The sequence below is a fragment of the Macaca thibetana genome, chromosome 7, assembly GCF_024542745.1.
Source record: "Macaca thibetana thibetana isolate TM-01 chromosome 7, ASM2454274v1, whole genome shotgun sequence".
Classification (NCBI taxonomy): domain Eukaryota; kingdom Metazoa; phylum Chordata; class Mammalia; order Primates; family Cercopithecidae; genus Macaca; species Macaca thibetana.
In genome coordinates, this window is record NC_065584.1 from 76,048,922 (window position 1) to 76,076,239 (window position 27,318).

A 27,318-nucleotide genomic window follows, 5' to 3' on the forward strand; every position below is an offset into this window, starting at 1 on the left:
AGCTATCTATGCTGAGTCCACGCATAGAGAATATTTTCTTTGCCCTACTGCTTGATAGGCTCTTGCCAAACTCAGTAATTTTAGCTAAGAAACAGAAGCTAAGTTAAAAACACCACCCACTGAAAAGATGGGTCTCCAAAGTACATCTTTGTTGCCTAGCTAACAATTGCTCAGGGCAACGAAAGAGGTCATTGGAAGACTGATAGTCTAAAAGGTGGAAATGAATGAAAATAAAATTACTAAGATTATAAAAATGCAGATCCAACAAACTTTTTCTAAACCAAGACTAATGACTAACACTGTTGAAACATGAATATTTATGGAATTAGCTAAGCAGTATGTCAGGTGAGATCAGATCTGGAACATGTATGTAAAGGCATGTATGTATGTATGTAGACATGTTCTCACTCTTGCCCAGGCTGGAATGCAGTGGCACAGTCATGGCTCACTGCCGCCTCCATCTCCTGGGCTCAAGCCACTCTCCCACCTAAGCCTTCCTAAAATCCTTTAAATGATCAAAGTGCCTGCTTTGGCTCCCCTGCAAGATTTACAAAAAAAACACAAAACAAAATAAAAAAACGCATCCACCCTGTGGTCTAGTGACTAAGACTTCGTGCTTTTATTGCTGCATCCTAGGTTCAATTCCCAGTTAGGAAAGCAGTCCCTGTTGGTTTGATATTTGTGTGACTTTTAACTTGTAGGGATACTGCTTTGCTACTTGGTAAGTTACCTTTGGTTAAAAAAGCCAGAAATAAGCCGGGCACGGTGGCTCACACCTGTAATCCCAGCACTTTGGGAGGCTGAGGTGGGCAGATCATGAGGTCAGGAGATAGAGACCATCCTAACTAACATGGTGAAGCCGTCTCTACTAAAAATACAAAAAAATTAGCCGGGTATGGTGGTGGGTGCCTATAGTCCCAGCTACTCAGGAGGCTGAGGCAGAAGAATGGTGTGAACCCGGGAGGCGGAGCTTGCGGTGAGCAGAGATTGTGCCACTGCACTTCAGTCAAGAGCTGAAGAGTGAAACTCCGTCTCTAAATAAATAAAATAAAATACCCAGAAATAGCAGCTGTTTGTCCTGGCTAAAATCTAATAACAAAAGATTTGAATGGATTTTTAAAAAAGAGCTCTATATGGTCAGAAGTCAACTTAATTAAAGCTGATATTTAAGCTGTATATCTAGATGGGGCTTTGAGGGGGACACTTTTCGCTTTTTCTCTTTGGATTTTGCTGTTAGAGAATTTTTTTTCAGTAGATTAAAATCTTTTTTGTTTTTTTTCAATTATGTATTTGGTCCCTCTGCTTCCTTTTTTAAGAACTGTTCTCCCATCTACTTCTCCCTACTGTTTCTTCCTCTTTGCCATCTTCAGTACCACATAAAAGAATCTGGGAAGAACTTCTAATGATTCAGACTCCATTAGGAACACAGGAAAAGGTGCCAACAATCCCTTTTGGGGGTCTTCAGTCTTCCTGTGGAATCTAAAGAATTGTAGGCAGATTCTTCTCAATTCTAAAGCTCTGCTCTCTTTTGTATTTGTGTTACCTGATCTCATTGGTTTTTGGGGAACCAGAAATTACTTTGAGACTTTACAGTTGTGAGAGAGAAACTTGACTTTGTTGTGTGTGATGGCTGATGAGTCAAAGGCAAGAACTGCAGTTTCGCAGGTGGCTGACAGCAGTTGTTTATAGTAAATGGATGTTACTCTAAGGGGGCTACTTGTTTCTTTGTGCATTTAGATAAGTAAGGTGAAGTTTAAACACTCACAGACATTTCTTTGGAGCAAAGTACACTGTGGAAATATTGGGCAGCTGGGTCCCATGGTGTTTTACTCTTTTTGGACACGGGGGGTTCAAAGTAAAAGCAGAATCCTTGATTTTAAAAAATCTAAATACTCTGCCTTCCATTGGAGGCTGCTTTTCGCATAATTAAGTAATTAGGCCCTAAAAACTGCAAATGCTTTGTTGGCAGTGCTCCATTTAATGGGCTCTACCCTGCGCTGAGTGGTCCAGCTGGAAAACAGACTAAGTTAAAAACTATCATTCTAAATAAAATTGGTCTCCTCATAAAATCCTGTAGTAAAACCCTATGATTTTGTGTTACTTTGGCATCCGTTTTTAATCTTCCTCCAACAAACACAACCAAACTCCTTTAAAAACTTAGATTCTCCTTGTGTGTGCTTTGAGATATAAATTTACTACCCTGTTTTTTTCTAAAACTCAGTAAGGGCTTGGGCCATGTGAGACATATAAATTTCAGCCTGTTCCATTTACAACAGCTACAACTGTCCTTTTAAACTAGTTTTACCTAACTCATGGCTAAAGTTTTAAAACTAAAGCTATAAGATCCTTATTTCTGTCTGTCTGTATTTTTGTGTATACACGTGTGTACATGTCTATTTATATATTCTTTATGGTACCGAACTGGCTTATAAATAAGAAGGTACTCATAAATTAATTAGCCCAAATGCTTGTCAAGTTCACGTTACTTTAGTAATCTTTGGTAAATAAAGATAACTTTAAAATCGTTGGTAAAATAAAAGAGAAACACTTTCAAATTTTAATTTAGACATTTTCGTTTCAGTCTATTGATCAGGCAGATTTATATTGTCTCTGCTAGATGTTTTAAGGCAAAAAAAAAACCTGTTGCTTTTATGAATTAAGTACTTGATTAATTTGTCTGTGAGCTTATGTCTTTAGATTTGAACCTGTAAATTCGGGATGTGGACAGGTGGCCATGGTGGGCCTGGGGACAAGTCCTCAGTACCTAGAACACCAGCTAAAAGGCAGAGTCAAGTCTAATATGGCCCCATTTTCCTTGGTATAGGTTATCATATCTTATAAGTCAAAATTAAAATTTCTCTCAATGAATGTACCATGTTTTACAATGAAATGCTAAGCAAATATTTATACATTTGTGAGGTAATCACGTTCCAAAATGATCTGTGTAATTTTAAAAATATCTTTTCCACGTGCCTAGACGACTTAAGTGGAGTTAAATGACTTTTTGAAAATTAAAGGGAAGGGTCTCAAGATTAAAACAAAGTGTGAAAACATTTGACCAAAATACAATTTTAAAATACACGAAGGACTAAAAATGAAGCTAAGAAGTGAGCAGAAGTCAGATCTTTTGTTTGAATATATTAATCAAATTCCTATTATTTTAGTGACTTGTGTCCTTCCCATGTTAAACAGACTTGCCACTTACAAAGCTGAAGAGAAAACAGTAAATTTAATGTAATAATGTAGGTGTCCTAGTGAGAACCAAATAATGCAGCAGCCCTTACCTATAACACAAAAGACTTTGAGAAAGACTAAGGAATATATGTATGAGAATTGCAATGCAGATGATGAAGATATTGGTGAGAAATAGGATTAAGAACTGGAGAAAGAAATGAACACATAAAACAACCTAGTTCCCATGTTATCAACTTCAGCACTTTGCAAATTGCTAAGCTACAAAATTACTTCAGAAATATCTAAAGGACATCTAAGAAACCTAAGATCACTAAATTGTAAAGAAATAAGAAAATGGACCAAATTTTATGCATCTCATTAAAAGACCAGTAAGTGAGCAGCTGTTCCTTCATTCTCATTTTTCTCATTTAAATACATTGGTCATTATATCTAGACTTGCTCGTAATAATCTTCTGCCCTGATGAGCAAGTGAATGTTGCAATGTATCTAGACGTTGTTCTTGCCTAAATAGGTATCTGCTGTCTTCATATTTATCTTATATTACAGATTACACATTAATATGCATATGTAAAGTCTGAGTATAAATAATGGGATAATCATTATGGAGTTTAATCATGACTCAGAAATTAATACAAACATTTACACGTGCCAAGCACTGCTGTAAACACTGGGGATACAGCAATGAACAAGATCCCTGAAGTCCCTACCCTCATGAAGTGGAGATAGGAATACAATAAACAAACCAATTAGTACATCCCTTGTAATCTTGTTGAAAATCATCTCAGTTTGCTCTCTATAAAACTGAAACTAATATTACTTGCATAAGTATCATTATATCCTACTCAAATAAAAATTATGACAAAGACCTATAAGCCAGTAAATCTTGTACTCCAATTTTCTCTCATCTATCCCTGTCTCCAGTGGCACATACATAACAGAATGCAGGCCAGAGTTTGAGGTGTAAGCCATGCCATGAAATAGAAAAAAAAATAATTGGATCATGATAGGGCTCAAACAGGCCTGTGTTCTATATCAAAACTAACTAACTCAATCAACTATGGTTTCTCAAGTAAGATTATCATGACAAATATGTGCCATTTAGAGCATAATTTGTCTGCCTTAGTTTCAGTACCAGTGTCCAGATAAGTCATTTTTATTTCAAATATCATGACTGTCAGTTTAAAAACCTTTATTATCAAATGGACTGTTAATCAGATTATAAATTGTAAGTCACATTTTAACATAATTTTTTTCTCTAGTTGAAGAAACAATTTTTGACATGATGAATGCATACTTTTGCAAAACTGCATCAAACGGGCATAATTTAATGTTAGATTCTTGTATTTAAGACAACAAACTAGTTATGAATGAGCAAATAAAATTAAAGTTCTAACCAAGCTACTTTTCATCAGAAAACAAGACATACTCTCAGTAATTCTGAAATATTAATGTATAGGACAATAAATCAAAACAAAAAAAATATATTCAGATTGCCAACATAAAATGTAAGTTAGCTAATGGTCTGAATAAATCAATCACCTCAGTCTCTCAGTGTTTCTCTTTCTTTCACTCTCTCTCCTCCCTAATCAAAGACATATGAACACATAAGGGGAAAAAAAAGACCTACATTGATAAAACTAAGGCTTAAACTTGGGCACAAACCAAAAAATTGGAAGAAGTGTTTATCAACAATTTTCTTGATAAACATAGAGGCAATCAAATGAGACCTTCCACACCCTCCCACCACCAAAGCTACTGACCTCTGGCACCAAAGCCTACATTCTTTCTAGAAAATGTACACCCTTTCAAGAACAGTAACCTTCATCCCCACTATTCCCCTTCCTCTCTCATCATCCTCCAAAAGAAAGAGAGGCATAGGCATTTCTTACATAGACCCATGAAGAAGCTCAGAACATAACTAATATTTTCATGGTTTTATGAAGACTATTCAATAAGCTACACGACGGATCTATGAAGAAAATTCAGGAATTTTTGGTTAGTCTTTCTTGGCTAGGTGCTCTCAATCGGCAGTCTCAGGCTTGTGATAGAAATTATTTGGCCAAACATTATAAGCTAAGCTCAACAGCAATTATCTATGAATCTGAAAGTCATGTGCTCCAAAATCAGATGTGCAAATGTAAAAATGTTTTGTCATTAAAAAGAAAAAAAGACTAACTGGTATTCTTGCCTTCATGGAAGGCTATGCCACACCCATCAGCAGTGTGGGGCACAGAAGTCTCAATGTGCAGGAGCAACAATTTCTCAAAAACTGGATCTGGATGCATTTAAATTGCCAAACAATTATGGCAACAAAGTTCTGTACATGAAGCTTTCATGAATACTCCCAAATTTGTCTTTTCATAACAAATATGAATCACTTAAATATGTCATCTAGTATAGTCATTCACATAAATATGAAGCATCCAAGATCAATACTAACACTTACTGGGTGGTTTGAAGGCCTTGGGTTCTATGAACGTGCTTTAGGCATGATCTCCATATAAGAGGAAGATTTGTCTAGTGATGGCCATCAGAGTGAAGTAAAGCCAAATACTCATGAAGCTACAAGTAAGGTATCTGATCTCCTTCAAAAACTACTCATCCTAAGTTTTTCTTTCCTAATCAATTTTATAGGTGCTATCACATGTTAAAAGCTATTCTAGTTCAGTTAAGTAAGAAAGTTCCTGAATATGATTTCAACTTCCTGAATGATTCAGCAGTATTATCCTTGCCTAAAGGCCTATCCACAATACTCAAGTTACAATATAGTTAGAAAAGATTTTTAAAAGATACCTTCACCTTGTATTTTAAAAACCAAAGCTCTCTGAAGAACTTGCAAATTTGTTCTCTTCCGAAAAACCTAACTATAGCAACAATTCAATTTCATCCTGGGTAATTAAAGAATGATTAAACTTTCTGATACGTTTCTGTTGAAAAATTATTTCTAAAATTGATCCCCAAAAAACTTAGTACAATGTAAAGGCACCTAGGAAAACATCAAATTCATAAAGACAATAATTTGTGTCACTTAGCTCATATACATACATGTTCACTCATAATCCATGCTTTATTAGATTCTTTGAACACAGAAACTGTATATCCAAAATCAGTGCTATCCCATACACAAGGATGCTGAATGCAGTATTATTTTTAATAATGAAAACTAGGATCAAATTTCAGTGTCACTTAATGAGATAATGATTAAGTAAATTATTGTCACGCAATACTACGAAATACTAGTAAGCCAATAAACAGAATGAGATATATTTATATGCACTGATCACAATATATTATTAAGTGACAAAAAGCAGGTTGCTAAACTATATGACTACTATCACTTCACTACTAAGGGAGAAAACTATACTGGGGTAAACACACATACATGTATGTGCCTAGGAAAAGTCTGGGACAATGCTTACTAAGCAATTATGAGTTATTACTCCAAATGGTGAGAGTGGGCAAGGCCAGGGGTGGGAAGCCTTCACTCTTTTACTTTGTATATTTCTGTACTGAGGCTGCTTTATTTTCTTTGTAATTAAAAAATTGAAAAGCATTGACCTAATCTACACAGAAAATTAGCCAGACATGGTGGCATGCACCTACTTGGGAGGCTGAGGTGGGAGAAACACTTGAGCCCAGGAGTTGGAGAGTTGGAGGTTGCAATGAGCTACGATCGTGCCACTGCACTCCAGAATGGGCAACAGTGTGAGACTCATCTCTAAAAAAAAAAAATTCAAAAGCGTTATCTTCTTAAATATTGTAAGCTTGAAAGGCTATATACATCACTTAATGGTGTTATGGCTGCTGAAAATATTTTTCACACATCTCTTTTAAAACTACTTTCAAAGTATAATATTTCAAATATCTTGGTCACCAACCTTATTTCTATGAGAATGGATTTGAATTTTAAAATGTAAAAAGTAAGATGGGTATCATGGTTCATTCGTGTCATCCCAGCTACTCAGCAGGCTGCGGTGGGAGGACGATTTGAGCCAAGGAGCTTGAGTGTGCCATAACCACATCACTGCACTCCAGCCTGGGCAACAGAGTAAGACCCTAGCTCTAAATACATACATACATACATACATACATACATACATACATACATACATAAAGTAAAATGTAAAAAGGAGATGGAGTCATATCTGGTAAATAGGCAATACTGTAAACTGTAATATTTTGAATCAATATAAGATACAATAGCCAAGATATGAAATCAGCCTAAGTGTCTATCAATGGATAACAAAAATGTGGTACATATACACAATGGAATACTAATCAGCCTGAAAAAGGGAAGGACATCCTGTCATTTGTGACAACATGGATGAATCTAGGAGGCATTATGTTAAGTGAAATAAGTCAGCCACAAAAAGACAAACACTGCATGATCTCACATGTGAAACTCATAGAAGGAATAGAATGGCGGTTACAGGGGCTAAGGGGGTTGAGTGGAAGAATGGGGAGATGTTGGTCAAAGTACACAAAATTACAGTTAGGCCAGGTGCAGTGGCTCATGCCTGTAATCCAACACTTTGGGAGGCTGAGGTGGGTGGACTGCTTGAGCCCAGGAGTTTGACACCAGACTGGTAATGTGGAAAACCCCATCTCTATAAAAAATACAAAAATTATCCAGGAGTGGTGGTACACACCTGTAGCCCCAGTTACTCAGGAGGCTAAGGTGGGAGGATCTCTTGAGCCCAGGGAAGTCATGGCTGCAGTGAGCCATGATTGTGCCACTGCACTCCAGCCTGGGTGACAAAGTGACATGCTGTCTCCTCTCTCTCTCTCTTTCTCTTTCTCTCTCTCTCTCTCTCGCTCTCTCTCTCTCTCACACACACACACACACACACTACAGTTAGAAGTAATAAGTTCAGGAGATCTATTGTATAACGTGGTGACTACAGTTAACAACAATATATTATATAGAGATGCTTCTCAACTTGCAATGGGGTTATGTCTCAATAAACCCACACTAAGTTGAAAATAATGTGAGTCAGAAATGCATTCAATACAACTAATCTACTAAACATCATAGCTTAGCCTTCCCTTCTTTAAACATTCTCAGAATACTTATATTGGCCTACAGTTGTACAAAATCATCTAACACAAAGGCTATTATATAATAAAGTGTTGAACATCTCATGTAATGTAGTATACTGTATTCATATAATGAATACCATACTGAAAGCGAGCAACAGAATGGCTTGCTGCTCTTGCCAGCACACAAGGTACAAGAGAATATTTATTATACTACATATCATTAGCTCAGGAAAATATCAAAATTCAAAGTACAGTTTCTACTAGATGAACATTGCTTTCACACCATGGTAAAGTTGAAAAATCATAAGTCAAATCATTGCAAGTTGGACACCATGTGTAGTTGAAAATTACTATGAGAATAGGTTTTAAATGTTCTCTCCACAAAAAAATGCTAAGTATATGAGGTAATTAATTAGCTTTATATAGCTATTCCACAATGTCTACATATATTAAAACATCATGTTCTACACCATAAATACGTACAATATTTGTCAAATTAAAATAAATTAATTTTAAAATCAATAAATATAAAAATTTTATCTTCCATTAGAAAAAAAATACGACTATGTGCAGCATATATGTAACTGACTCATTCTAAAGGCATTCCAAAAGAGAAGTTCCAAAACTAAAATTATCAAAGGCAACTCTGTATTATCCCCTATAATCTCATAGTGTTTTCTACATGACAAGCCACAATAAAGCTGTATTAAATAAAGAAAAAAAAACAAAGAAATTTAAAAAAGAATAAACAAATTACAAAATCGTCTCAGAATAAAAACTCTCCTGGCAAGGAGCCAAATTTGAATAATTTTTCTAGATCTATAGCACTTTGGACTTAGGAGACAGTTTGGAAGGAAAAAAAAGTAGATAGCAGGTTTCTGGTGGAAAGGCTATGTTCTAAGACCCCTATGTGCCATACATGCAGGATGGTAAGAGGAACCGCCCTGGCTATGGTAAAATGAGCCTAAGTCTTCATCTCCTGTTGTGCCATGGAGGAAAAGCTTCTCTTCTCTAACACTCAGGTGAAGGGAACCCACCAGTTTTTGCATCCTATATGAATCTGCAGTACTAAACAGTAGAATGAAAAATTACTTCATTAGTAAAACATATCATTTTATTCAATAACCATTATGGACAACTTCCCTCAGTAGTTATTTTGAATGACAAAATAGTATTTCATGTATTTTTTAAAAAAAGAGTAGGTCTCATAATTTTATGGTCTCATCTCTTCTATGCAATAAGGTGTTTCTCAGTTCCTTTTTGATGGCAGATATAATTGAAAATATTTCATAATTATTCACAAGCCAAGAACTGTTAGCCAATTTTCATATCACACATAAACACACATAAAACTTAACCTCTGCTTATCTGGATATAAAAAACAGCTTTAAACAAGACATGACATTAATTACCCAAAATGCAGGTATTTTAAAATAAATGCTAAGAGAAAATTTGACATTTTGTGAATTTTCAAAATTTTTCTGAAGCTTTGCTAAGAGCTAATTTTCCCACACATGAGCCTTTGAAAACATTAATAATGAAAATGCCAACTGAATTTTAAATACTTCTGCTAGGCAATTGTACTATATATTGCTGATATTATATATTAAAAGATTAATCATGTCTTATAAATACAGCTTTGTGCACTATTAACTGATTCACCTTATAAACACTGAGTACCATATTTGCCAAGTATTTGTTTGAAGTGCTGCAAAGTTAACAGTGAACAAGATAGTCAAGAAGACAGCATCACAACCATGGAACTTATGCTCTAATGGGTGGAAACCATCAATAAACAAATATAAAAGGAGACATCAAATCATGATAAATGTTTTGAGGAAAATAAGATAAGATGATAGTGATGGTGACAGCCAGCTCTTCTGAGATGACATTTAAGATAAGACCTGAATATCAAGAGATAAGCACTAATGTTCTAAAGGGTACAGTTTCCAGATGGAGAGAATAGCCGTAAGTTCAAGGGCCCTAAAGTGTTAATGAAATTGGTATATCTGGAAAAAAGGGAAGAAAATAAATGTACTCTGACATGGGTAAGCATGGTAGAGATGAGGTAAGTACAGGTCAGACTAGGTTGAACCTCAAGGCTAAAAAAAGAGTTTGAGTTATGATCTAAGCACATGGCTTTTGTTTTGTTTTACATTTAATTACAGGAAATATAAACACATGAAGAAAAAAAGCAAAAAGAATAAACAGTACATGAACCTCCATGTACTATTTACCACTTAGTTTCAAGAATTATCAGTTCAAGGTCAGTCTTATTTAATCTATATCTTTACTCATTCCACATTTACCCTTCAGATATATCATTTCATCTACATGTATTTTAGCAATGTAACTCTAAAATATAGGGACTCTTCTTGTAAAGAGAAAATCTTCTTTACATAATCAATTTAAAAACCATAATATTTTAAATCTATAGATTATCTTTCTTTTAATTTTTCTTACAATTTATTTGTTGAAAAACTGGGTTGTTTCTCCTACAGGATTTTCCATACTCTAGATTTACTTATTGCATTCTCATAGTTTCACTTACCATGTTTCTCTGTTTCATGTATTTCCTACAAATTAGTAGTTAGACCTGGAGATTTAATCAGATTCTGGTCTGAATTTTTGGCATGACTACTCCATAACTTATGCTAACTACTTAGATTATTTAATGTGTGTGATATCAGAAGTTGGTGATAATTGCTGCCTAGATCTTATAATATTTCATTAAGGGTTAAAAAATGATGATACAATAATTCTATGACTCATTCTTGTCAGTTCAAATACATCTATTGTGAAAAATTTCTCTCACCAACTATTTAGCTAAGAGGACAGGCGTCATCAAGATGGTGGACTACACGTGCCCAACACTCATGTCCTTCACGAAGAAGGACAGGGAGTACAACATGATGTTTTAATATATGCAGACATTGTGGAATGGCTATATCAAGCTAATTAATATATCTATTACCTCTCATACTTACCATTTTTTGTAGAGAGAACATTTAAAATCTACTCTCTTAGCATTTTTCAACTATATATGGTCTCTGACTTACAACGATTTAACTTATGATTTTTCAGCTTTACCATGGCGTGAAGGCAAAAACAAATAAATGACTGCACTTCAAGAAGAGGGTCCAAAGAATAACACTGAAATTCAGCAAGGAAGTGACAAAAACCCTGTGAAGCACAGAAACTCAGGATGGCAGCCCCACAGTTGTCACAGGCCCTGAGCCCAGGATAGGAAGCTGCCTTTAGTCCACACAGCTGCACTGCTCCAGATAAAAAATTCACACTGGCAATCCCGACTCCCCACGACCCAAGGTGTACTAGCACAGCACCATTTTGGGAACAGTGCCACTTCCACATTTCATCCTGACCTGGGACCAAGAGTCCCCGCATTGCCACATCCATGGGGCTCCACTGTCATTTCACCATGCCCATATACTTGCAATGCTATGACTTCAGCTAGACCCACGGGACAGCCATGATCCTGGCACCAGGTACCACACTATGTACTATACCCCTGGTGGTCTAGCACAGAAAGCAGGCTAGGGAAGCCAACACACATGCCTCCCAGGGTGTGAGGAATGGTGGTCCAGCACTCACTGCCACCAGCAACCCCACTTCTTTGATCAACAGGGCCATCACAGGCTGCATACACCTCCCAGATCTGAGGCCTGGATCACCTGCCACCTTCTGCCACTGGCAACCATGCCCCTGTGACCAGTGGAGCCACTGGACACTACAGGTACCTACTCACGGCCTGAGAACCAGCCCACTCAGTTGGCTTCACAGTGAGAAAAGCCACACCACTCCTTCCGTAAACCACTAGGCTACTGAGTCATTTGCAGACATCACTGATGCTGTGATATGGTTTGGTTCTGTGTCACTACCCAAATCTCATCTCGAAATGTAATTCCCACCCATTGGGAGATGATTGTACCATGGGGGCAATTCCCCCACGCTGTTCTCGTGATAGTGAGTAAGCTCTCACGAGATCTGATGGTTTAAAAGTGGCACTTCCCCCTTCTCTCTCTCTGTTTACTGCCACCATATGAAGAAAGTCCTTGTTTCCACTTCCGCCATAATTGTAAGTTTCCTGATGCCTCCCCAGCCATGTGGAACTGTGAGTTCATTAAACCTTTTTTCTTCATTAATTACCCAGTCTTAGGTAGTTCTTTTTAGTAGTACGAAAATGGACTAATACAGGAAATTGGTACCAGGACACTGGGGTACTGCTATAAAGATAACCTGACAATGTGGGAGCAACATTGTAGCTGGGTAACAGGCAGAAGTTGGAATAGTTTGGAGGGTGCAGAAGAAGACAGGAAGATGTGGAACATCCTAGAGACTTGTTGAATGGTTTTGACCAAAACACTGATAGTAATATGGACAATGATTAAGGTATTCTCAGATAGAGATGAGGAACTTTTTGGGAACTGGAGTAAAGGTCACTCTTGCTACGCTTTAGCAAAGAGACTGGTGGCATTTTGCCTCTGCCCCAGAGATCTGTGGAACTCTAAACTTGAGAGACATGACTTAGGGTATCTGGTAGAAGAAATTTCTAAGCAGCAAAGCATTCAAAATTCAACCTGGCTTTTTCTGAAAGTATACAATCATATGTGTTCACAAAAAGATGATCTGCATTGGAACTTATGTTTAACAGGGAAACAGGGCAAAAGAGTTTAGAAAATTTGCAGTCTGATGATGTGATAGAAAAGAAAAACCCATTTTTTAGGGAGAAATTCAAGCAGGCTGCAGAAATTTGCACAATGAGGAGCAAAATGTTAATTACCAAGACAATGGGGAGAATGTCTCCAGGGCATTTCAGAAATTCAGCCCCTTCCATCACAGGCCAGAGGCCTAGGAGGAAAAAATGGTTGTGGGCGGGGCCTAGAACCCTGCTTCTCCATGTAGCCTTGGGACATGGCATCCTGTGTCCCAGCTGCTCCAGGCTCCAGCCATGGCTAAAAGAGGCCAAGGTACAATTCAGGCCATTACTTCAGAGAATGCAAGCCCCAAGCCTTGGTGGCCTTCATGTGGTGTTGGGCCTGTAGGTGCACAGAAGGCAAGAGTTGAGCTTTGGGAACCTCCTCCTAAGTTTCAGAGGATGTATGGAAGTCAGCTGCCAGGGTGGAGGCCTCATGGAAAACCTCTACTAGGGCAATGCAGAGGGAAAATGTGGGGTTGAAACCCCCACACAGAGTCCCCACTGGGACACTGCCTAGTGGAGCTGGGAGAAGAGGGCCACTATTCTCCAGACTCCCACATGGTAGATCCACCAACAGCTTGCATTGTGAACTTGGAAAAGCCACAGGCACTCAACACCAACCTGTGAAGGCAGCCACAGAGGCTGTACTTGCAAAGCCACAGAGGCAGAGCCAGCCAAAGCCTTTGAAACTCACCCCTTGCATCGGCATGCCCTAAATGTGAGACATGGAGTCAAAGGAGATTATTTTGGAACTTTAAGATTTAATGGGTGTCCTGCCAGGTTTCAGACTTGCATGGGGCCTGTGGCCCCTTTGTTTTGGTCAATTTCTCCCATTTCAAACAGAAATATTTACCCAATGCCTATACTCTCATTGTATCTTGGAAGTAACTAACTTGTTTTTGTTTTTACAAGCTCATAGGTGGAAGGGACTTGACTTGTCTCAGATGAGACTTTGGACTTGGACTTTTGAGTTAATGCTGGAATGAGTTAAGACTCTGGGGAACTGTTGGGAAGGCATGATTGCATTTCAAAATGTGAAAAGGACATGAGATTTGGGAGGGGCCAGGGGCTGAATGATATGGTTTGGCTCTGGGTCCCCATCCAAATCTCATCTTGAATTGTAATCCCTACCTGTCAAGGGAGGGACCTGGTGGGAGGTGATTGAATCATGTGGGTGGTTTCCCCCATGCTGTTCTCATGATAGTGAGTGAGTTCTCATGAAATCTGATGGTTTAAAAGTAGCACCCCCCCTTCACTCTCTCTCTCTCTCCTGCCACCATGTGAAGAAGGTCTATGCTTCTGTGTCGCCTTCTACCATGATTATAAGTTTCCTGAGGCCTCCCAAGTCATGCGGAATTGTAAATCAATTAAACCTTTTTTCTTCATAAATTACCCAGTCTGAGGTAGTTCTTTATAGCAGTAAGAGAATGGACTAATACATGCTGATTACAGTCAAAAATATCACACAGAGACCACATTACTACATACAACCAGAACTAAAGCCAAATTACCCTACACACCCAACATGATAGGAAACAACTACAAGAAAAAGTCTTGCCCTACAAAGCTACTATATAAAATTAGTAGAGGTGACTGTTCCACTAATGTGCAGATATCAATATGGGGACAAAAGAAGAATGATAAAGCAAAGAAACATGATACCTCCAAAAGAACATGGTAATTATCCCATAAGAGACTTCAAAGAAAAGGAAATCTACAAAATGCATGAAAAATAATTGAACATAAAGATTGTAAGAAAATGTAATGAACTACGAAAGAATAAAGACAGATAATAAAAAGAAATCAGGAAAAAAAAATGTTATGTGAGTGAAAACCCAACAAAGAGACAGATATCATAGAAGAGGTCCAAACAGAAATCTTGGGGCTGAAGAATTCAATAAATGAAATGATAAATGAAATCAATAGCTGCAACAATAGAATAATCATCAGAAGAAAGAATTTCTGAACTTGTAAACAGGTCTTTTGAAACAACTCAGTAGGAGGAACAAAAAAGGAGAATAAAAAAGGATGAAGAACACCTACAGGACTTATGAGACACCACTAAGCAAACAAATTTGTGCATTATGGGAATACTGGAGGGAGAAGAGATGAAAAAAGGCACGAAAAACATATTTAATCAAATTGTAGCCATAAGTTTCCTAAGTCATGGGAGAGTTATGAACATTCAAACAAAGAAGCTCAAAAGTCCCCAGATAGAATCAAGCCAAAAAGGTAGTCTCCAAGCCACATTATAATCAAAATATCAAAAATAAAAGAAAAAAAAAAGAATTTGAAAAGCAGGCGAAAAAGAAACTGCCAAGTCACGTATAAGGAAATCGCCGTTAACCCACCAGAAGATTTCTCAGAAGAAAGTTCACCCACCAGAAGAGAATAGGATGATACATCTAAACTGTGAAAAGAAAATAAACTGCCAAACAAGAATACTATACCCAGCAAAAATCAGAAATGAAGATGAAATAAAGTATTTCCTAGGCAAGCAAAAACTGAGAGAATTCATCACCGTAAGACCAGCTTTACAACAAATGCTTAAAGGCATCCTTCATCCAGAAGCAAAAGAACAATAACTGCCTCATGAAAACAATATAAAGTATAAAATTCAGGTAGAACAGATACACAGCTGAAAAAGAGAGAGAAATCAAACCTTATCACTACAGAAATCGACCAAACTGCAAAGATAAACAAGAGAGGAAAAAAAGAGAACAAAGGAAATTCAAAACAATCAAAAAACAACGAACAATATAACAGGAGTAAGTCCTCAATGTATCAACAATAATCTTGACTGTTATTAGATTAAATTCCCAAATTAAAGATATAGAGTGATCGAACAGATTTCTTTTTAAAAGTCCCAACTATATTTTGCCTACAAGAAACTCACTTTACATGTAAAGACAGACAGACTGAAAGGTACAGGATGAAAAAGATTCCAAGACAGACTCAAAGGTATGGTATGCAAAAAAGATTCCATGCAAATGGAAATAAAACAAAGCAGGGGTGGGGTATGGTGGCTCACACCTGTAATTCCAGCACTTTGGGAGGCCGGGTGGGTAGATCACCTGAGGTCAGGAGTTCAAGACCAGCCTGGCCATCATGGTGAAACCCCATCTCTACTAAAAATACAAAAATTAGCCAGGTGTGGTGGTGCACACTTGTAATCCCAGATACTCAGGAGGTTGAGACAGGAGAATCACTTGAGCCTGGGAGGCAGAGGCTGCAGTGAGCCAAGATCGCTCCACTGCACACCAACCTAGGCAACAAAGAAAGACTCTGTCTCAAATAAAGAAATAAATAAATAACAAAGCAGAAAGAACTAGACTTATATAAGGTTAAATGGACTTTTTAAAAAAGACCAAAAAAGGTCATTATATAATCATGAAGGAATCAGTGCAGGAAGACGATATAACATTTGTAAATATCTACGTACCCACACCAAAGCATCAAAATGTACAAAGCAAATATTCAGTCTAAGGGAAGAGACAGAATCCAATACAATAATAGTTGAGGATTTCAACACCCAGTTCTCAGCAACGAACAAACAGTTTCAACAACAACAACAAAAAAAACAACAGAGAAACATCAGACTTAAACTGCACTATAGACCAAACGGACCTAACAAACATTAACAGAACGTTTCATTCAACAGCTGTAGAATAAACATTCTTCTCATCAGCACATGGACCATTCTCCAGGATAGGCCATATGTTAGGCCACAAAACAAATTCCAACAAATTTTAAAAACTGAAAAAACATATACTAGCTCCTCTGACCACAATGGAATAAAACTAAAAATCAATACCAAGCGGAACTTTGGAAACAGTACAAATACAGGTAAATTAAACAACATGCCCCTGAATGACCAATAGGTCAAGGAAAAAATTAAAAAGGAAATTTAAAAATGTTATGAAACAAATACAAAAAATACAATTATCAAAACCAGTGAAATACAGCAAAAGCAGTTCTAAGGGGAAAGTTTACCATCAAGAAACACCTGTATAAAAAAAGTAGAAAGATTTCAAATACATAACTTATTGATGCACCACAAGGAACGAAAAAAGAACAAAACCAAAATTACTAGAAGGAAAGAAAGAATAAAGATTAGAGTGAAAGTAAATGAAATGGAGACTTTAAAAAACACAAAAGATCAATGAAACAAACTTTTTTAAAGATAAGCAAATTTGACAAACCATTAGCTATACTAGGAAAAATGAGAGAAGACTCAGATAAATAAAATCAGAAGTGAAAATAGAGGAATTACAACCAAGACCACATAAATACAAAGGATTATTAAAGACTATTATAAGCAAATATATGCCAAAACATTGGAAAACCAAGAAGAAATGGATAAATTCCTGGAAAAATACAACCTACCAAGATTGAACCAGAAAGAAATAGCAAACCTGAGCAGGTCAATAATGAGTAATAAGATGGGATCAGTAATAAAAAGTCTTGCATCAAAGAAAAGCCCAGGACTGAATTGCTTTACTGCTGAATTCTATCTCTTTTTTCTTTCCTTTTTTTCTTTTTTTTTTTTGGATACAGGTTCTCACTCTGTATCATCCAGGCTGAAGTACAGTGGCACAGTCTCAGCTCACTGCAATCTGCCTCCTAAGCTCAGATGATCCTCTGGCCTCAGCCCCTAAGTAGCTGCAACTACAGGCACAAGCTACCACATCTGGCTAATTTTTGTATTTTTTGTAGGACAGTGTTACACACCATATTGCCCAACCTGGTCTCAAGCTCCTGAGGTCAAACAATCCACCCACCTTGGCCTCCCAAAGTGCTAGGATTACAGGTGTTAGCCACCATGCTCGGCCTCAAACTCTTAAAGAAGAACTAATACCATTTCTTCTCAAAGTATGTCAAAAAACTGAAGTGGAGGAATGCTTCCAAACTCATTCTATGAGTCTGGTATCAGCACTACCCTGAAAACAAAATCAAACAAGAACACAACGAAAAAAGCAAAACTACAGGCCAATATCCCTGATGAGCATAGATGTAAAAATCTTCAACAAAACATTCGGAAACCAAATCTAACAGTGCATTCAAAAGATGATACACCATAATCAAGTAGAATTCATCCCAGGAATGCAAGGATGGTTTACCATATGTATCAAATTGTGATACATGACATTGACAGAAAGAACAAAAACTATATGATCATCTCAAGAAATACAGAAAAAGCATTTAACAAAATTTGCCAGCCATTCATGATAAAAATTCTCAATAAATTAGGTACAGACGTTATGTATCTAAACACAATAAAGGCAATAAATGACAAAACCACAGTTAACATCTTACTGAATGAGGAAAAGTTGAAATCTTTTCCTCTAAGAACTGGAACAAGACAAGGATGCCCACTCTCGCCACTCTTATTCCACACAGTACTAGAAGTCCTAGCCAGAGCAATTAGGCAAGATAAATAAAATAAATAAAGGGAATCCAAATTAGAAGAGAAGAAATCAAATTGCCCCTGTTTGCAGATCATATGACTTTCTATACAGAAAACCTTTAACTCTGCAGAGTTTATAGCTTGCAGTGAATGCCAAGAATGAGTTTTTAGACAATTTCAGCTGAGTGGGGTGGGGGGCAGCTTTTCTGAGAGAGTCTACCCCAGCATCCATCTGCCAAGTATTTATTGAAAGGGTTTGCTAAACCACAAACATCCACTAGATGGCTTTTTTGAGGCTGGGTCGTGAGACACCTGTGGCCTTGCAAAAACACTTAACCCGCATTATTAGGAGGCTGTTTTCAGCGTTCCTTATCATACCACACACTTAACTTCCTGTCCTGTTTTCAGGGTCAAGGAGTTTTATTCTCATGCACAAATAACATACACACAGTGCCTCAGTATTTTTCCATGCCCCGACCTCAAATGCCTTGTACATAAGCTTAAATATGTTGCCATGCACCCCCACGAACTCCATCAAAAAACTCTTATAATTACTAAACAAATTCAGTAAAGTAACAGGATACAAAACCGACATACAAAAATCAGTAGCATTTACATACAGCAATAACAAACTAGCTGAAAAAGAAATCAAGAAAGCAGTCTCATTTACAATAGTCACCAAAAAAAAAAAAAAAAAAAAAAATACCAAGGAATAAATTGCACAAAGGAGGTAAAATATCTTGATAATGAAAACTACAAAACACTGGTGAAAGAAACTGAAGAGGACACAATACAGAAAATGTAAAGATATATATATATGAATACAATTCGGTCATAAAAAAAGAATGAAATCCTGTAATTCATGGCAATATGGGTGAACCTGGGGGACATTATGTTAAGTGAAATAAGCCAGACAGAAAGACAAATATGGCACTCACATGTTCTCACTCATATGTGGATGCTTAAAAAGTCCATCCCATAGAAGCAGAGAGTAGAATGGTAGTTATTAGCAGCTGAGAAGGGTAGTGGGTGAAGGGAATACTAAGAGGTCGGTTAATGGATACAAAATTACAGCTAGCAAGGAGGTATAATTTCTAGTGTTCTACAGTACTGTAGGGTGCTAATAGGTAACAACAATTTATCGGATATTTTAAATAGCTACTAGAGAGGATTTTGAATGTTCCCAAAAAGAAATGTTTGAGGCGATGGACATGCTAACTGCCCTCATTTGATCATTACACATTGCATATATGTATTGAAATATCGCACTGTACCCCATAAATACATATAATTATTATGGCCAATTAAAGTAATAATTTTTTTAAAGAGTAGAGAAAAAGCACAATACATACTTGATTCTCTTTATTTTCAAGTTTTTCAAAGAATGAGTTGGTTGCCTGACACACTCATCGGAACGACACATCCAAAGAATGAACTGGTTCCCTGATAGAATACCTAGAATGATCTTTAAAGACAACCTGCAGCAGGAAGTCTTTAAAGATCATTCTAGATACTGCTTGGACAAAGAATGACAAGTAAGAAAGCAAAAGTGATCATTAGTGGGGCCCTTGGAGTATTCTAAACAAGATATGACGGTGACTTTTATTAGAATGGTAGAAAAGATGAAGAGAAGTAGACAGATTTAAAATATATTTGGAAGGTAAAGTCTAGAAGACTTGCTAGCAGATTGTACATATACAATAAGAGAAAGAAAGAAATCAAGAATGTGTCCTAGGCATTTTGCCTCAGCAATTTGATTAAAGGGACACACTTAGAGAGGTGCAGATTTAGGAAATAAAATCATCTACTTATCATATGGATTAAATTAAACCAATATTTACCAATCATTATTATTGTGTTTGTCTTTATCTTGACCAAAAAATAATATTTTCAGAAAGTAAAACTAAAATATAATTTTATGACATTTTTCTATAAACAGTAATTTTTGCTAAGATAAAAATAGGACCCCATAGGATAAATGTTCCTTTATTCTCAGATAATTTTCTCACCATTTCCCCATATATATATATATATATATATATATAAAAAAGACATGCAGGGTAAAAAATTTTTAAGGATAGTAATAAATATTATTTAACCTAGATTGATTATCAGTCCCTCACATCAGCTAGTAGATCACCACAGATAGGAGAGATATACAAACAGCCAGAATACAGAACAAAGGAGAAATAGAATTCAAAAATATTAACCTACTAATTACCCACCAATTAATCTTAAGAGAAGATGGTAACTTCATTTTTCCAAAGCTAATTTTACAGTGTCCCATTTCTAAGTGAGTACTAATAATTCAAATTACCCTGTAGAGTTCCCTTACCTTTCCCTACAAAAAAGGAGAATGTTTAAGAGAGACGGGAAAGTAAAAAGCCCAGTTTCAACATATCAACAACAAAGGTAATTTATATTGCTTTCTAAACGATGAGATTTCTAAAGATACATTATCTAAATATTCACACAGAAAAGGAATATATTTGTCACAAATCATTTATACAAGGCGGGCAGATCACAAGGTCAGGAGTTCAAGACCAGCCTGACCAATGTGGTGAAACCTCATCTCTACTAAAAGTACAAAAATTAGCTAGGCGTGGTGGTGGGCGCCTGTAGTCCCAGCTACTTGGGAGGCTGAGGCAGGAGAATCACTTGAACCTGGGAGGCGGAGGTTGCAGTGAGCCGAGACTGCGCCACTACGCTCCAGCCTGGGTAACACAGCGAAACTCCGTCTCAAAAAAAAAGATTCTACAAGATCTTTCAATATAATGTATACATTAAAATACACATTCTCTTATCCTGTGTACAGTTACAAAATAATTTAAGTTCTGAGATATAGTTGTTCTCTACATACTATATTTTATTTTTAAATGCTTTTCGTGGCATTTATTTTTAAAGAAACATAATTAAGTGCTTCGTTCTTCTGTGTATTTTTCCTACTCAGAATCATCATGAATGCAAATTCATTTCATCAAATATCTTCATAGATGACAAATGGTATTCTGAATATCAATTATTATTCAAAAATGCATAGTCAGAAGATTTCCAAACTGCCTGTTTAAATACAAAATGTAAAAACCCACATGATATATCTATTAACAGTATTTGTAATACAAAATAAGTTCTTCATATTCATGTCTACAACATAAGGCTGAGTGACTTAGCCTCAAATTCCTTTGATAATCTACCTTCTCTCACCTAAGAAGTCATATTTTTTTCCCCATTTTCACTTCATTCCTATTATCTCTCTCGGTAAAAACTGTCCTTATATCTCTTTTTCCTCATCCTCTCTCTATCTAGATGTTAAGCCAAATAACTAACACTTTCTTCAGCATTCATCTAATAAATTATCCTTAACCTGTGTAAGATGAGAAACAGACAGTTATGGCTTAACCTGACAATAGCAAGAGACATAGCAAGAGCCACTTGAAGAGCTGGGCTCTTTCATTTGTTCACTGCTATGAAACACTAAACAGCATTTTCTATTTTCCAGAATACTTTGTCCTTATTTCTACATGGGCACTCACACACACACAAAACTCTCCTTTAGTTTCTCAAAAGTGTTTTCTCTCTAGTGGTAAACTTTCCAGATGCATGCAAAAGAATGCCTTCTTCATTCAGGAAAGTTTGGGGTCAAAAAACAGCAGCATTAAGAGCTCAACCAGCCAGGCGCAGTGGCTCACTCCCAGCACTTTGGGAGGCCAAGGCGGGCGGATCACCTGACGTCAGGAGTTCGAGACCAGCCTAGCCAACATGGCGAAATCCCACCTCTACTAAAAATACAAAAATTAGCTGGGTGTGGTGGCGCATGCCTGTTATCCCAGCTACTTGGGAGGCTGAGGCAGAAGAATTGCTTGAACCCGGGAGGCAGAGGTTGCAGTGAGCCGAGATTGCACCACTGCACTCCAGCCTGGGCGACATAGCAAGACTCTGTCTCAATTTTAAACAAAACAAAACAAAACAAAAATACAAGAGCCCAACCGAGAATGAATACCATAAATTAGTAATGGCACCAATCTGGAGAATATAATTTTCTGTCAGATATATTCAGCAACCTAGCTAAAGAAACGGAGAAGCTGAACTGCAATTCTGATACAGGGATGGGTAACCAAAACACAAGAAGGATGAAGGTATGAAAGTCATTTAAAGGGTAGAGGTGAACTTCAGGTTCAGCAAAGAATACACTGTAAGAAGGAGCCTGTTAGGCTCAGGTAAAATAAGGATGTCAGGATCTGAAAATCTCACTGAGGTTAGAGACCCAGCTCCCTATAAGTAAGGTATTAAGAAAGCTAGAAGGTTAAAATCAAAGTAGTACCCTGAAATATAGGATTTAGAGGTGGGAGAGTTCTAATGATAAAATCTAGGTAAGATTATGGCTGAAAAATGTAGTGAAAATAGAATTTATAGAAGTTGAAATGCAAGAATTAAAAGAGATGGCAGGCATGGTGGCTCACGCCTATAATCCCAGCACTTTGGGAGGCTGAGGCAGGTATATCACTTGAGGTCAGGAGTTCAACAGAAGCCTGGCCAACATGGTGAAACCTCAGCTCTACCAAAAATACAAAAAAATTAGCTGGGCATGGTGGCACACACCTGTAATCCCAACTACTCAGAGGGCTGAGGCAAGAGGATCACTTGAACCCAGGAAGTGGAGGTTGCAGTGAGCTGAGCTCACGTCACTGTACTCTAGCCTGGGTGACAGAGTGAGTAAGACTCCATCTCAATAAATAAAAGAGATAACCTAGGATTATGACACAGGTCAATGTGAAAAGACTACAGGCCAGATGGTAAAGTTCTTAGTAAATATTGGTGGCTGCTTTAGAACCTTCATGGTACTAATAGTGTGGTCCAATAGCATCATCTAGAGGCTTGTTAATAATGCAAAATCTAAGACTCCACTTCGGGCCTGCTGAATCAGAATCTGCATCTTAACAAGAATCCCAGGTAATTCATGCATAGAGTCAAGTTTGAAAGTCGCTCGCATACAACTTAACAGATAACATAAAAGACAAAGATAAGGCTAATGGCATGAACCTTGGAAGGGAAGGGGTGTGTGTGTGTGTGTGTGTGTGTGTCTGTGTGTGTGTGTGTGTGTGTGTACACAATAGTTAAAATTGGTTTCATAAAGCCAGTGGAGAATTAGGCAAATTCTAACAGTATCTCTGTTTGCCATGATCTCTGGAGCCTGAGAATTCCGGGTAAATTACGGTCTTATCTATTGTTTGGATACTTTAATATGGGTTTCCTATCCCCTTCCTCTGCATTTATTGAAGTGTATCTTCTGTCTTAGTCTTTTTTAGGGGGAGGGAGAAGATTTTATATTTTTATTTTAGGTTGCCTTCTATTACTTTTATAAAGATATGGAATATTTAAAAAAATCAATTTGGGGATGGTTTCATGTCCGGTATAGAAGGAGCTTATAAGTTGCAACTCTGTCCCAACCAGTAAAAAATTGAACAAACTGAAAAACCAACAACTTTTCTTAGATCTGTAAGAGAGGTGAGGTCACAGGGCAAACCAGTGCCCCAAAAATTAGACAGATAGACAGGCAGATATGAAGAACCACAATTTATCCATGTTGAAACCTACAAGCAGAAATCTCCCTGGGAATGAGTGCCATGGTAGGAAAACCTAAACTGTAAATGACAAATTGATGGAGACTCAGTGTTGACAAGTCTGAGGGTCAAAAACTCCAGCAGGACTCAGTAACATGGGTGTCCCCACACTGTTGTGAGTTTTACCTCCATGAACTCAACCAGGTTCTCACGGTGAATGTCAGAGAAAAAGTTGGTGCTTCTGGCAGGAGGAGGGGGGAAGTAGTTATTTTGAAATACGCATTATGTGCCTCTGGATGTGACAGACACTCTGAAGACACAACCTCACTAATGAAGTATTCCAGTGGATAATGTATAACCAGAATCTAACCATGAAGAAGCAGCACACAAACTCAAATTGAAGAACATTCTGTAAAATAACTGGGCTGTGTTCTTCAAAAATGCCAGTAACATGAAAGAAAAGGCCAGGCTAAAGAACTATTCAGATTAAAGGAGATGAAAGAGGCATGAAAATTAAATGTAATATAGATTCCTGAACTGAGTCTTGTACTAGAGAGGAAATAACAAATGCTATTAGGGACATTACTGGAGAAATCTTACATCTTACACCTGTAAGATTAGATAAAAATCATCTTATGAATGTTAAATACTCTGATATTGATAGTTGTGCTGTGGTTATATAAGAGACTATTCTTGTCCTTAGGAAATACACATCGATGTATTAAGGTTTAGGTAGAGGCATGATATATGTAACCTACTCTAAAATGTTTCAAAAAAATAAATACTAATGAGGGCAGAGGGAACGGAAAGAGAAAAAAATGATAAGGCAAATGTGGCAAAATGCTAAGCACTGGTGAACCTAGTGTACAATTATACTATTCTTGCAACTTTTCTTTTTTTGTTTGTTTTTTTTGTTTTGAGACGGAGTCTCGCTCTGTCGCCCAGGCTGGAGTGCAGTGGCCGGATCTCAGCTCACTGCAAGCTCCGCCCCCCGGGTTTACGCCATTCTCCTGCCTCAGCCTCCCGAGTAGCTGGGACTACAGGCGCCCGCCACCTCGCCCGGCTAGTTTTTTGTATTTTTAGTAGAGACGGGGTTTCACCGTGTTAGCCAGGATGTTCTCGATCTCCTGACCTCGTGATCCGCCCGACTCGGCATCCCAAAGTGCTGGGATTACAGGCTTGAGCCACCGCGCCCGGCCTAATCATTTTAAAATAAATATTTGAACATCAGAAAAATCTCATATAGTAAACTTGTATCTTATTTTTATAGAATCATTTCGGACAAAGCCTTTTTTTAAACAACATTTTTCTGAAGAAATGGAAACTTGTTTTAATAAAGCTATAATTTAATTGTTTTAAAAAAAAAAAAAAAAGCACGCAGGAGTACTCTATTCTTACAAAGATCTACTCTCAGAAGCAACTAGTTTACCAGAACCCAGCCTGCTGGGTTTATATCAGAGCTGAACATACCAGAGGGAAGGGAAATACCTAACTCCAGCCCCCTCTAGTCATTCTGTCCCACCTAAAGAGGGAGGAGGGCAGCGAGCAGGGGTCTGAGAAGCACTGGTGAACTTTGCATTCCAGAGGCAAAGGCTCATTAAAAAACTGAGATGTACTCATAGAACTACAGAATATTCCCCCTGCCCCCACACTTGCCCATATATTACTAAAAAGCTATTTAAAGCAATTCCTTTTACCCATACATCATGCCTGGCTATGAAGAAAAAAGTACAGGGAATCCTAAGAGGTGAAAAACATAGTTTGAAGATACAGCATAAGTATCAGAACCAGACTCTGACATGGCAATAATACTGGAATTATCAGACCAGACTTTTTTTAAAACTATGATTAATACGCTAAGGGCTCTAATGGACAAAGTAAACAGCATGCAAAAACCAACAGATAACATAAACAGATGGAAATTCTAGGAAATAATCAAAAAGAAATGCTAGAGAAGAAAAACGCTTCAATAGAAATAAACAATGCCTTTGATGGACACATTAGCAGACTGGAAATGGCTGAAGAAAGAGTCTCTGAGCTTGAGTATATCTCAGTTGAAAGTTCTAAAACTGAAAGCAAAGAGAAAAAAGACTGGGGGAATGAGGGGAACCAGAACAGAATCTCCAAGAATTGTGATACAACTATAAAAGATGAAACCTGGGAGAAAATCCAGATGACTTTGGGGTTTGGCAATGACTTTTTAGATATAACACCAAATGAGAGAACATATTGATAAGCTAGACCTTATCAAAAATAAAATTTCTGCTCTGCAGAAGACACTGTCCAAAGAATGAGAAGACAAGCCAAAAACCGGGAGAAAATATTTCCAAAAGACACATCTGATAAAGAATTGTTATTCACAATATACAAAGAACTCTTAAAACTCAACAACAAGAAAACAAACAACCCAATTTAAAAATTGGCCAGAGACCTTAAATACACCTCACCAAATAAGATATATGGATGGCAAATAAGCATATGAAAAGATGTTTCATATTATATGTCATCATGGAAACGCAAATTAAAACAACAATAAGATATCACTACATACCTATAAGAATTACCAAAATCCAGAATACTGACACCACCAAATGATGGTGAGGATGTGGCGCAAAAGAAACGCTCATTCCTTGCTGGTGGGGATGCAAATTGGTACAGCCACTTTGGAAGACAGGCGGTTTCTTACAAAATTAAACATTTTGTATCATGTTTCTTGGTATTTACTCAAAATAGATGAAAACTTATATCCACGCAGAAACCCACACACAAATGTTTATGGTGGCCTTATTCATAACTGCCAAAACTTGTAAGAAACAAGATTTTTTCAGTGGGTGAATAGATAAATTGTGATATACACAAACAATGAAATATTATTCAGTACTGAAAAGAAATAAGCCATAAAGTCATAAAAAGACATGGAGGAAACTTAAATGCTACTACGAAGTGAAAGAAGCAAATCAGAAAACGCTGTAAACAGTATGAGTCCAACTATGACTTTCTGGAGAAGACACAACTGTGGGGGGATAAAAAGATTGGTGCATATCAGGGGTCAGAGGGAGAGAAGGATCAACAGGCAGGACAGAGGATTTTGAGGATAGTGACACTATTATGTGTCACTATCTGTATGACACTATTACATTTGATATATGTCATTATATATTGTCAAAACCCATAAAATGTACAGCACCAAGAGTGAACTCTAATGTAAACTACAGATTCAAGGTGATAAAGAAAGATGTGTCAATGTAGGTTCATCAAGTATAACAAATAGACCACTCTGGTGGAGGATGTTGAACATAGGAAAGGCTATGTATGTGTTGGGGCATGGGATATATGGACAATCTGTATACCTTCTGCTCAATTTTGCTGTGAACCTAAAACTGCTCTGAAAGGTCTAT

General features: G+C 37.2%; 1 protein-coding gene across 12 annotated transcripts in view; it reads right to left on the bottom strand.

Annotated features, from left to right (window-relative positions):
* The window catches only part of NUBPL (NUBP iron-sulfur cluster assembly factor, mitochondrial), a 310,030-nt gene that overhangs the window by 139,133 nt on the left and 143,579 nt on the right, over positions 1–27,318 (bottom strand). Inside the window, exon 1 of one of the 12 annotated variants that reach the window (XM_050798338.1) lies at positions 6,795–8,707. The exons of the other annotated variants lie outside the window; for them this stretch is intronic. The gene's annotated coding sequence lies outside the window, so the exon portion shown is untranslated. Of the gene's footprint in view, positions 1–6,794; positions 8,708–27,318 lie in introns of those variants that run through there. 12 annotated transcript variants of the gene reach the window in all.